This window comes from Equus quagga, chromosome 4 (assembly GCF_021613505.1).
Source record: "Equus quagga isolate Etosha38 chromosome 4, UCLA_HA_Equagga_1.0, whole genome shotgun sequence".
Classification (NCBI taxonomy): Eukaryota; Metazoa; Chordata; class Mammalia; order Perissodactyla; family Equidae; genus Equus; species Equus quagga.
Window position 1 is genome coordinate 23,994,086 of NC_060270.1, and position 12,539 is coordinate 24,006,624.

At 42.3% G+C, this 12,539-nt stretch overlaps 1 protein-coding gene across 1 annotated transcript in view; it reads right to left on the reverse strand.

The window, feature by feature from the left end:
• The window catches only part of HACD2 (3-hydroxyacyl-CoA dehydratase 2), a 95,264-nt gene that overhangs the window by 13,261 nt on the left and 69,464 nt on the right, over positions 1-12,539 (reverse strand). The gene's annotated exons all lie outside the window — the stretch shown is intronic.

Below are 12,539 nucleotides of genomic sequence, written 5' to 3' on the forward strand. Positions count from 1 at the left end.
TAGAAACAATTTTATTAATTATCAAGAATAAGAGGTTTAATATGTCTGTACAAAGATTTGCACACAAATGTTCATAGCAGCATTACTCACATTAGCTGAAAAGTAAAAACAACCCAATGTCCAGCAACTGGGGAATGGATACACAAAATGTGATGCACATCCACACAACAGAGTCCCAGTCAGCAACACAATGGAAAGAAATGCTGATCCACGCCACAATACAGATGGACCTCAGAAACAGCATGCCGAGCGAAAGAAGCCAGATGCCAATGACCACCCATTGTACGATTTCATCTATTTGAAAAGCACAGAAAAGGCAAATCCAGAGGCAGAAAGTGGATTAACGGCTGCCAGGGGATGGGAGTGGGAACGGGAATTCACTTCTAAAGCTATGAGGGATCACAGTGTGGTGGCGGAAATGTTCTGAAACTGGCTTATGGTGAGGGTTGCGCAACTTGGTGAATTTACTTAAAAGCATTGAATTGTACACTTAAAATGGGTGAATTTGTGGTATATAAATTGTACCTCTATAAAGTTGTTTTAAAAAAAAAGAATATGTTTACTTTAAATGCATATTACTACCTTTTAAGGGAAAAGGGAGGCATTTAGGGCAAAGGGGATTTATTAAGGTTTACAGAGGAAAAGAGGAAGACAAGGGGGTGGTTGCCAAAAACCATTTTGAAGCCATGTTTCTAAGTTGCACATTCACCATCGCGGCACAGAGAGGGGAGGGGCGGGGGCCAGCCGCCTCAGGTCTTCCTGGCCTGGCGCAGGGAGCCGCGCGGTTCCCGCCCCCCACTCTACAGCCAGGGAGGCCGCGCTGTGTGTGGGCGGCTTGTGTAATTCAGCCAGGGGAGTTTACACAGAAATCCAAGTTGGAGAAACAAATGGGCACAAGAGAAAAACCTTTACACACAAATAGCATCATGTGTTTGACTTTAAAAGGCTCAGGGAATATCAGCACATGAAAAGCTGTCATTTTTATTACATTCAAAGAAAAACAGATGGTGCCATGTAAGAAAATCATATTGTAGACACCCTTTTCTTCTTAGCATTCTGGAACCTGCTGCTTACCACTCTAGTTATTTCAAACAAAACCTCCTGATCGTGCTTTACGCTAAGTGTTCTCTTCTCTTCTTCATGCCCTTCCATTTGTGCAGAGAAGAGACTGTGGTAAGATCTAAGGGGCGAGGACAAGCGTCTGCTCTTGGCAAAACTGGCGCATGTTTGTCTTCGTCTGCTCGGCTGCCATAATAGGATGCCACAGATTGGATTGGCTTAAACAGAAATGCATCTTCTCACAGTTCTTGGGGCTGGAAGTCTGCAATCAAGGTGCCAGCTTGTTGGATTCCGGCGAGAGCTCTCTTCCTGACTTGCAGCTGGTGCCCTGTCATCGTGTTCTCACACAGTGGGGAGAGAGGGAAAGCTCTCTGGAGTCTCTTCTTCTAAGGGCACCAATCTCATGAGGGCACCTCATCTAAACCTAACTACCCCGCAAGGCCCCATCTCCAAAGATCATCGCATTAGGGTTAGGGTTTCAACATAGGAATTTGGGGAGGGGGCGGGAACACAATTCAGTCCACAGCTACATTCCAGACCAGGTGTTGGCAAACTTTTTCTCTAAAGGGGTAAATAGTAAATATTTTTGACTTTGTACCCTACATGGCCTTTGTTATGTATTCGTCCTTGTTGTTTTTACACTCTTTAAAACTGTAAAAACCATTACAAATTGCAGGCTAGATTTGGCTCACAGGTGAACCCCTGGTTCTAGATCCATTTGGCCCCCCCCCAATTTCCTTCCTATGACCTGTTTACCCCTACAAATGTCATTCTTCAGCCTTCCTATGACAGACTGTGTACGTGTGTGCTGGGGAAGGGGATCAATACATCTATAACCAACAGACATCATGGAAAAAGGAATTACTCTTATAAGAACACATATAAGCACTTTTTTTGTGTTACGTCATCTTAAAATCTCAGTTATCTTTTTTTTTATGTGTGTGGTACAATATACAAAAAATTTACCACTTTAACCATTTAAAAGTAATTCAGTGGCGTTAAGTTCTGTACATTCACCATGTTGTACCATCATCAGTATCCATCTCCGGAACGTCTCATCATCCCAAACAAACTCTGTACTCAGTAAATAATAACCCCATTTCCCTGCCCTCCAGCCCCTGGGAACCACTATTCCACTTTCGGTCTCTAAGAATTTGCTTATTCTAGGTACCTCATTTAAGTGGAATCATACAAAATGTGTCCTTCCGTGTATGGCTTATTTCATTTAGCATAATGTTTTCAAGGTTCAACTACGTTGTAGCACTTGTGTCAGAATTTCCTTCCTTTTTAAGGTTGAACAATATTCCATTGTTTGTATACATCACATTTTGTTGATTGGTTCAACTGCTGATGGACATTGGAGTTGTTTCCACTTTTGGCTACTGTGAACAATGCTGCTATGAACATGGGTCTCCAATATGTTTCAATTACTCCAGGTACATAATATCTAGAAGTGGAATTACTGGGTCATATGGTAATTCTATATTTAACTTTTTGAGGAACCACCAAACTTTTCCATAGCGACTGCACCATTTTACATTCCCACCAACAGTGCACAAGGGTTCTAATTCTGCATGTCTGCACCAACTCTTGTTATTTTCATTGTTTTTTTTGACAGTGGCCATCCTAATGAGCGTGAAGTGGCATCTCATTGTGGTTTTGATATGCACTTCCCTAATGATTAGTGATGTGACGCATTTTTTCATGTGCTTATTGGCCATTTGCATATCTTCTCTTGAGAAATGTCTATTGAGGTCCTTTGCCCACTTCTAATTGGGTTGGTTTTTTGTTTTTAATAATCTCTTTTAAATAATTATGGTGACAACAGCAGTAAAAATAATTATACCTAAGAGTTACTGAACTCTGACTAGAGGCTAAGCCCATTTTTACACATATTACTGCCTTACTGAACCCCCATTTTACAGATGAAGAAAGTAAAGCTTTCAAAAGTTGAACCCAGCTCTGTGCACCTAAACCCTCAACAGTTCTGACTTGTTTTCTTGGGCTTCGGGTCTTAAACACACACACACATGCACACCCCTCCCATTGTCATGGAAAGAACAACTCTCTTGCGAAATCAAGAAAACTTATGGGGCTGGCCCTGTGGCCAAGTGGTTAAGTTCGTGCGCTCTGCTTCCGTGGCCCAGGGTTTCGCTGGTTCAGATCCTGGGTGCAGACATGGCACCACTCCAAGCCATGCTGAGGTGGCATCCCACATGCGACAACTAGAAGGACCCACAACTAAAATATACAACTATGTACCAGGTGGATTTGTGGAGAAAAAGCAGGAAAAAAAAATTGGAAGAAAACTTACAAGAAACCTATATACAGGAAGAGCCTGGAGAACGGGTAAGGTAAATGTGACCATTTTCTAGCATCAGGAAAGCTATTAGTTCTCCAAAAAATGTGGCCTACCTCTGAGGAGCTGACACCGGAGAGACCGAGAGGAACAGCCTCACTGACAAGGACTGAGTAAAGTATGAAAAATTCCAGGTCACTGCAGTCCAGAGGTATCTTCCATATGCCTGGGAGATGGCTGAGTTTTGAATTAGTGACCGCAGACAGAATCCAGCACAAGCACTTGAGACAAACCCTGACGAGTCCCCTAGAGTTCATATGAGTCTTCTCCCCTGAGCCTTGCCTTGCAAATAATCTTCACTGCTTTTTGTTTTAGCCTGTTTTACTTCCTCAGTTTAACTTGTTGAGACTCCCAAAAAATGTATATACATTCACACATTGTATATACATACATACCTACACCCACAAAGAGCTATAGAAATGCTGTTAGATGTACCTGTGTATGAGTCTATATGTATACATAATATGTATGTATACATTTGTGTGTATATATGTGTGTGTGTGTGTGTGTGTATGTGTCTCTCTCCTAGCTTTCTCTACTGAGAGGACCTAGAAGCATTAACATCCCAGTAGCAAGAAGCATCTCAACTACCCAGATCCTGGTTCCTAAATACCAGGAACCAGGGCTCCTTGGCAAAATCGATGTTTCCAGGGCTAGGGCAGTAGAAGTACAAGATGAGACTGGAAATCTTTTCTGTCACAAAGTAAGGAAATGCTCAAGATTGGAGACAAGTCAAAAGGACAAGGAGATGGGGCCGGCCCAGTGACACATCGGTTAAGTTTGCAGGTTCTACTTTGATGGCCTGGGGTTCGCCGCTTCAGATCCCAGGCGTGGACCTATGCACTGCTTATCAAGCTATGCTGTGGCAGGTGTCCCACATATAAAATAGAGGAAGACGGGCATGGATGTTAGCTCAAGGCTAATCTTCCTCAGCAAAAAAAAGAGGAGGATTGGCAGCAGGTGTTAGCTCTGGGCTAATCTTCCTAAAAAAAAAAAAAAAAAAGAACAGGGAGAAACGGCTTCCACTGGCCAAATCACAGACAATTATACAGGAATTCATGAGCCTAAACTGATAAAACAAATAAGTGAATGAATAAACGGGAGAAAGGGAAAGCTATTCCTTAAAGGAGGACGCCAACTAATACATGTAAAAGAAGTGACAGAAATAGAGAATAAACATTTGGTAACCATCATAGAGGTGGCTGATACAGGCAGGAGTCATTCCCACAAAAAACTAATCAATAAAAAGGGGAATACGGTGACTTGAAGGTGGAGAAGCTGGCAGACACGAAGAGGAGCAGGTGATCGGAGTCAACAGCACCAGGGGTAGGATGGGGAGTCACGACACTGCCCCTCATGTGGTGCCCTGAGAGAACATGGCACTGTCTCTGTGGCATTCCTGCCAAGGATGCATGGCTTGGACTGGTCATGAGGGAACACGAGATGGATCCAGCTGAGGGTCACCCTACATAAATTAAGGCCTAGACTCTTCAAAACTGTCAAGGACGTGAGAGACAGAGCAAGGCTAAGAAGTTCTTCCAGGGGCCAGCCCTGTGGCCGAGTGATTAAGTTTGTATGCTCTGCTTTGGAGGCCCAGGGTTCGCCCATTTGGATCCTGGGAGCAGACCTACACATGGCTCAACGAGCCATGCTGAGGCAGCATCTCAAACAGAAGAACTAGAATGACTTACAACTAGGATATACAGCTATGTACTGGGGCTGTGGGGAAATTGGCAACAGTTGTTAGCTCAGGGCCAATCTTCCATAAAAAAAAAATGAAATTAAAAAAAAAAAGTACCTCCAGACTGATGGGTCTGAAGAGACCGGACAACTAAATGTAATATGTATGTGGCAGGAATATCACCCAAAGATGCTTCTCCCTTCCCCTGGTATCCTTGTGCTTAGCACAACATCTGGAGCAAAGAAGATACTTAGTGAATATTTGCCTTTCTAGAAAGGAAACAAAAAGACACTGTTTGGACAGTTAGTGAAACGTGAATGGGCGTGCAGATGACACCCAGTGCTGCATCAACCTTGGCTTCCTGACCGGAGTGCCGTATGCAGGTGATGGAGGAGAGTGTCTGAAACACAGCCTGGAGTATTCAGGACTGACAGGACATCAGGTACAGCTTGCTCTCGAGGTTGAGAAAAAGATGAATGATAAGGGGTATATGAATACAGAAGAGTAGGCAATGGCACAAAGGCAGTAAAATGCCAACAGTTAGGGAATCTGAGTGAATGGAATAAGAGTGTTTGGCACTGTTCTGGCAACTTTTGTGAAAATTTGAAATTATTTCAAAACAAAAAAAAAATCACCTAAGTACTAAGCAACCACTCTGGGGGCACAATTAGAAGCAAATACAACTATTACTTCATTTCTAGATATATTGTTTTTGATATGAAGCCTCCAAATCAGCTGGCAGAGGTGGGCTATATAACCACAAAAAAGGCATAAGAACATTTACAGCAAAACATATAAACAGGGGGCTGGTCCCGTGGCTGAGAGGTTAAGTTCGCACACTCTGCTTCAGCAGCCTAGGGTTCGCCAGTTCAGATCCTGGGCACAGACCTACACACTGCTCATCAAGCCATGCTGTGGTGGCATCCCACAGAGAAGAACTAGAATGACCTACAACTAGGATATACAACTATGTACTGGCGTTTGGGGAGAAAAAAAGAAAAAAGGAATATTGGCAACAGATACTACATTAGCTCAGGGCCAATCTTCTTCTCACCCACACACAAACATATAAATAAGAGCACACCAAGAGAGGGCAACTTGAATAATAGACCTAATGCTGACCTCCATTTCTATCAGCATTCTCTTGTCTTAGACTGTAAACACGCTGTGGGCAGGTTCACAAACCTGCTTTGAAGAGGGGTTAGCTTCATTTTAAGGCAAAATCAGATTTTTACTAAATGCTTTACATTAGGATAATAATGATGATTAAGATAATGATAACTCCCATTAGCAGGGCTAATTATTCCTTAAGTATGATAAAAGTAATTATGTGTAAATTTTCACCAGCTAACTGTGAAACGATTTTAAAAAGTATAAAAGCCATATTCATTTCTATGTGAAAAGTCAATTATATCTGTTTTAAACCTCAGGACATAGAAAAGAATTGGAAACAGTCGTACAGAAATTGGTCACTAAAATTTGTCTGCAAAGATTAGGTTATGTTACAGCTAACATGTAGCTAAGATTTACTAAGCACTTACTAAGGACCAGGACTGTTCTAGTGCTTTAACTGTGTTAATTCATTGAGTCCCCAAGATGACCCCACAAGGGGAAACAACTGGGCCCGGGAGACTGGAACAGCTCCTCAGGGGCTGGACAGGCTGGAGCAGCCCCTCCACTGGGGCAGCTGAAGTGTAACACGTCCTTCCTCTGCGTTATCAGTTATCCCACCACCAGGTATTGCTGTCTGCTGATTCTGCTCCTGTAGCATACAGAGAGCCCTGGGAGGGTAGTGCCGTGATTTCCCTTTTGTCATGGATCCTGGCACTTAGCACAATACCTGGAGCATAGAAGGTATTGAATAAATATTTGTTGAGTGAGTAAGAATGAATGACTAAGGAGATGGTGACCCATGTGCAGTCTGAGCCTGCACGCTCTCTGATTTGCTGGAACAGGCTTGGGTGAGAAGGGCAGCTCCCCAGGGGGAGTGAGGCCGAGGGCCACAGGGCTAGTGCCTGGCTGGTGATGTCAGCTGAGGGCTTGGGCTGGAGAATAGGACAATTCTGACGACAACCCTGGTCCTTTCCATACTTTATTAAAGCTTTTTGAACAAAAATGAAACTCATTTAGTTATCTACTTAAGGAATTTCACCCTTGATAAGAAAGAAGTTGAAACATAATAAATATTGACATAAATTTTTTAAAAAAGGATGTTTGGATTAGTGTATCTTTTCACATAGTTCATGTGTACACTGTCCTTCATTATGTGGCATTTATTAAAAAAATCCATGATAGGGTACATGGTAAACAAACCAGAAAATACTATTCCTTTTCTATGGAAAATGTGGGTTATATTATAAAGAAATAATAACATTCTTCCCCTTTAAAGGAGAGAATAATGTGTATTTTTTTAAATCTACAATGACTCAGAAAACTGGTTAAAAAATTCTTTCCTTTACAACACAATAACTAAGGACTATTTTTTGACATGGATGATGGCCTAGTAAAATGTTCTGGCCTGGCAAAATAACTCTTGGTCATGAAATCAACTTTTCTGAACATGCAAGGAGAAAAATGTATAAGCATGCAGTCAACAAGCAGCGCACAATCAGTTCTGCACTTATGACAAAGTCAGACATGCAGGTCTGAACGCTAAAACGATCCCTTCAGTCCAACTTTAATGCTACCATGCATTCAACCCATTTCCTGGAAAACATGAAGGAAGGGTGGTAAGTTCCTCAACCAGCCTAGCTAGTTACTACAATCAGCCTCCTCTCTAATCAGTATAACTCTGGAGTCAAACTCCAGACTTCCAGGCTGCATGTCCTGAGGCAAGTTACTTACCCTCTCTGAGCTTCAGCTTCCTCACATGGCAAGTGGAGATAATATTTGCCCATGCATGGTTGTTGCAGGATTGGAAAAACATATCAAGTGCTTAGTAAAGTGCTAGCCATCTAATAAATAGCAGGTATTATTATTCCATGAAAGGAAAAAACTCAATTCAACAAATATTCATTAAGTTCCTACTCTCTATGCCAGCCACTGCTGTGACTCAATGCAGGCTGGCGGCTGCCTCTCTGGCTTACTTACCAAGATGATGCCCTCTCTCCCTCTACTTGAAGGCTAATCTACATCCACCAACTCTGGGATGTCTAAGGATCTCACCAGCTGCTAGCCTTTCCCAATAGTCCTCCTGAGTTCCATTTGATTCTCTCACCTCCAAAGAGTACGTTATTACCTGAAAAGTTTTCAGGCCACTATTTCCTTCAACCCACCTCAAGCATGGGGATTGCAGCAGAATGGGGTCATATTTAGGCCCAACCTTGATCGTATATATCTAATCCAGTCTAGGATCACAGCAGTAGGTTACCATGGCCCCACGGGGAGAGCTGGGGCACACTCACCCCACAGTCTGCCCCGAAACCTCCAAATGCAGCTTCCCAGTGTGCCGACCCAACACTCTAGAGCAGAGAGAATTCACCATTGTCAGAAACGTAACTGACATGTCAAAAGAACACGAAAGTGGCCATATATATTGTGAAACTTCACGGTTCTTTTTGTTCTATGCCTGTTTAATAATTGCAAAAATTTCAGTAAGACAGAAAATAAATATAAAGGCTATGAATACCATCTCCCAGAGCATAAATATTAAAACCAGCCCATGGTTCTGGTCCACAGATGTTCTGTTTGGGCTTGTACAGTGCTTTAAAAATATTTGAAGGGCAACCCAGTGGCCTAGCGGTTAAGTTCAGTACACTCCGCTTCAGGTGGCTTAGGTTTGGTTCCTGGGTGCGGCCCTACACCACTCATCAGTAGCTATGCTGTGGCAGCAACCCACATCTAAAATAGAGGAAGACTGGCAATTATTGTTAGCTCAGGGTCAATCTTCCTCAGGGGGGAAAAAAATTGAGCCAGTTTTTTAAATTGGGAGATTTCACTTAAAAAAAAAAATCTGGGTTTCCGCCTTTTTTAAAAAAAATTCCGACTGCACAGCACTGGCTCCATTCCGCAATCACTAGCTGAGTGAGCACTGCTGCTCCTGTGAGATGACGTGGGCACCCTCCAGTCACCAGGTTCTCCTTGAGCTTCCTGTTAAACCCACCTGTGAGAGAGACATCTGCTGCCAGCTGACAACCACTGCTACAGGTGGCAAAACGTGACACAAATGTAATGCAATACATTCGAAAACTCTAGTTTTAAAAACTACAAAGTATTATTTAAAAATGTGATTAGTTTGGTTAGTTTTTATACTCGAGGCTCTGAACATACTTTTCTTGGAGGCAAAGATCTCAACAAAAGATTCCTTAAACCTGACCAAACAAGACAGCACCAATGCAGAAGGCAAAAGAGACGCACAATTTTCAAGTTTTTGGTTATTCCAGTAATTTTTTGCCAGAGCAAAATAAGGTAAAAGGGAGAAGATGCCAAAATTCATCCTGTTAAAAACAAACGTTTATGGTCGCAATCTGAAGAAAACAAAAGTTAAGTCTTTAATGCACCAAGCCTAATAATTAGTTCTCCCCCCTCGAAAATGCAAAGCATACTCTCAGCATGCGCCCACACATGTACATCAAGTCACGTCTTACAAATTCCCGAAGTGCACCAGGTTTCACTTCAGACTCGAAAAGGGTCCTCTCTCTGGAAAATGCAGACAACTTAGTAATACGCTTTATTTGATCCATGATGCATCACAGCTTGTAATGAGAGCCTCCTGACCATACACGGCTTCTAGATGGGTAAGTGAGAAAGGTTACTGAACCCTCTTCCCCGAAAAACTGAAATACACTTTACATATATTTCATCAGAGTAGGGGGATGGGGACGGTTTCTTCAGGTTCCCCTGTTGTCTTCAAGATTCCCGGTGAGACCAGTGACCTGCCGCATTCACTGGGCAGGCCAACTATCAGGAGGCTGAACGTACTGGTATTCTGGTCAATTTACGTATTTTTAATCGAACTATCTGATACTCTATATTCATGCTTTGAAATAAAGTTATATTGGAAAAGCTACAGAATATAAAGGACTAATTTGGCAAAGGAGCAAGTAATTTAAAACACAGTTCCTCCTCCCACATATTAAAAGTTTTCAAGTGAATATTAATCAACGCTTTAAAAACGCCACTCATTGTACTGTGGAGCACACTTGTTTAAAAGCAGCTTATAGGTAATAATTTTTAACTTTCCTTGACTGTGCTGGCATATTTTAGCAATGCTCACGATGCATGCCAATCATCTCACTTTTACAGTGTGAAATGAGAATCTTCGAGCTCATTGGGATAATAATTTCTAGGGCATCTTTTAACTCAAATAGGAGAGAAAAGGCTGTGAAATTGTTTTCAACAAGGGCAGACATGGGCCATGTTATCATGGTGAATCCTGCAGAGGCCAAGCTGCCAGGCCTCTAAGCGGTGGGCCCGTACGGCCTCCTGCCTCACCAGCTAATCAGCTACTATCTTTGCACCAGATGAGAATACATCCACACTGCTTCCCACACCTGCCCTCAGGATTTTTATAACAATTTAATCTGGAGTACTAAAATAATCTCCGGATTTAAAGAGTACAGCATACCAAATATACCATATAGATTTCCTTCGACTATTTGTTTTCTAAAAAATCATACAGTCATGTACATATAAGATAAAATATATGAAACTCTAATTGACTAAAATCAAGAGAATGGTAAATAATATTACACTGAACAACTACAAGTTGCACTGTCCAATACGGTAATCACAGGTGGCTATTTAAAAGAAAATGAAATTAAAATTCAGTTCTTCAGTCACACCGACCTCATTTGAAGGGTTCAGTATGCACTCACATACAGCTAGTAACTCTCGTATTAAACAGTGCAGATGCAGAACATCCCCACCACTGCAGAAAGTTCTACTGGACAGTGCTGGGACAGAGGAAATACCCAAAAGAAAAATGTGGGTAACTAGCCTGTTTCCATCACAATATACAGTCATCCCTTGGTATCTTCCAGGACCCCTAAAGATACCAAAATCCGCAGATGCTCAAGTCTTTTATACAAAGCAGCGTAGTATTTGCATATAACCCACGCATATCCTCCTGTATACTTTAAATCATCTCTACATTACTTATAATACCTAATACAATGCAAACGCTATATAAATAGTTATTATGCTCTCTTGTTTAGGGAATAATGACAAGAAAAAAAAGTCTGTATATGTTCAGTACAGACACAACCATCATAGGCCTTTCGATCCGCAGCTGGTTGAATCTGTGAATGCGGAACCCACAGATAGGGAGAACCAGCTGTAGCACCAAAAAGTTACCTCTTTAGGCTTGAAATAAACAGTCTAAATAAGCCTCTTAATTCATTTCACTTTCAAACCATGGATGAAAACTGGTTTGAATGCCAGAATTCACTTATTGGTAACTCTCCACTGACAGTACAACTCGACAGCAGAGTCCCGTGCACAGAGCTTTGTTTCCCATGTTATTCTATAATTCAAGCTGATGACATATAACCAAAGCTGAAACCACTTAAGCTCCCTGCCTGTAAATTTCATGTGCTTATCTGGGAAGCTACTATTTTACAGCCAGGGTAACGACTTTTTTCTTCCTTCACTCTCATTCCTTTTCCATGATGGTTTCCTAATGGCAAAAGTCAAGCATCCTTGTTAATCTCAGGGCTGCAAGTAACCAGATTTGGCTCTAAACAGGCTTCCTACTATTTGTAAGTAGCAGCAATACATAGATTAAGATACTATCCAATAGCACAGAAACGTCTTATGCTTGAAGATGCATTCCAAGATAAGCTTCTTTGTCAGAAATTTCATTATCAACAATAGGAGCAATGTAGGAGAGCCCACCGATGTATCCAGAACATCATTTAAAGGGGGGGGCGGTTTAGCACAATATTTAGAAAGACTAACCGAACTGGAAAACCTAAGATCTGCAAGTGCTGGGGCAGCGGGAAAGAACAGGCCAACAGTGCACAAGCCTGATGGGACCAGACGTGTGCCAGGACAGTCTGCAATGGGGTAGGCTGGGGCAGGTCAGGCCCTGGCCCCTCCTTCCCTGAGTGAGATTCTCCCAAAGGAAGATAACTGTGCAGGCTTCCGGGGAGCCTGCCTGGTAGAACTGCTCCCTCTCACGCCAGAATTGACAGCTGGGAATGGTGGATGTCAGATTTAGCCCTTGGGGTGAGAGAGCAAAAGAAAAGGTCCTGAGAAGCTTCAAGTGTAGGGGTGTTGGCAGGGCAGGGCCACCATGGGGAGGAGAGTGCAGGGTGCAGTGGAGGAGAGCCCAGAGGAGAAAAAGATTAACATGAAAGACAAATGAAACTGAGTTCCTGGTTTTGTTGAACTTGGAACCTATCCAACTATTAATTGACCAAGGGGGCTATGTTCTGTAGGAACTGGTGGTAATGCTGGCTTGCATGGTTTAAGACGTTTCATTTTTCTGTTTTTTTAACA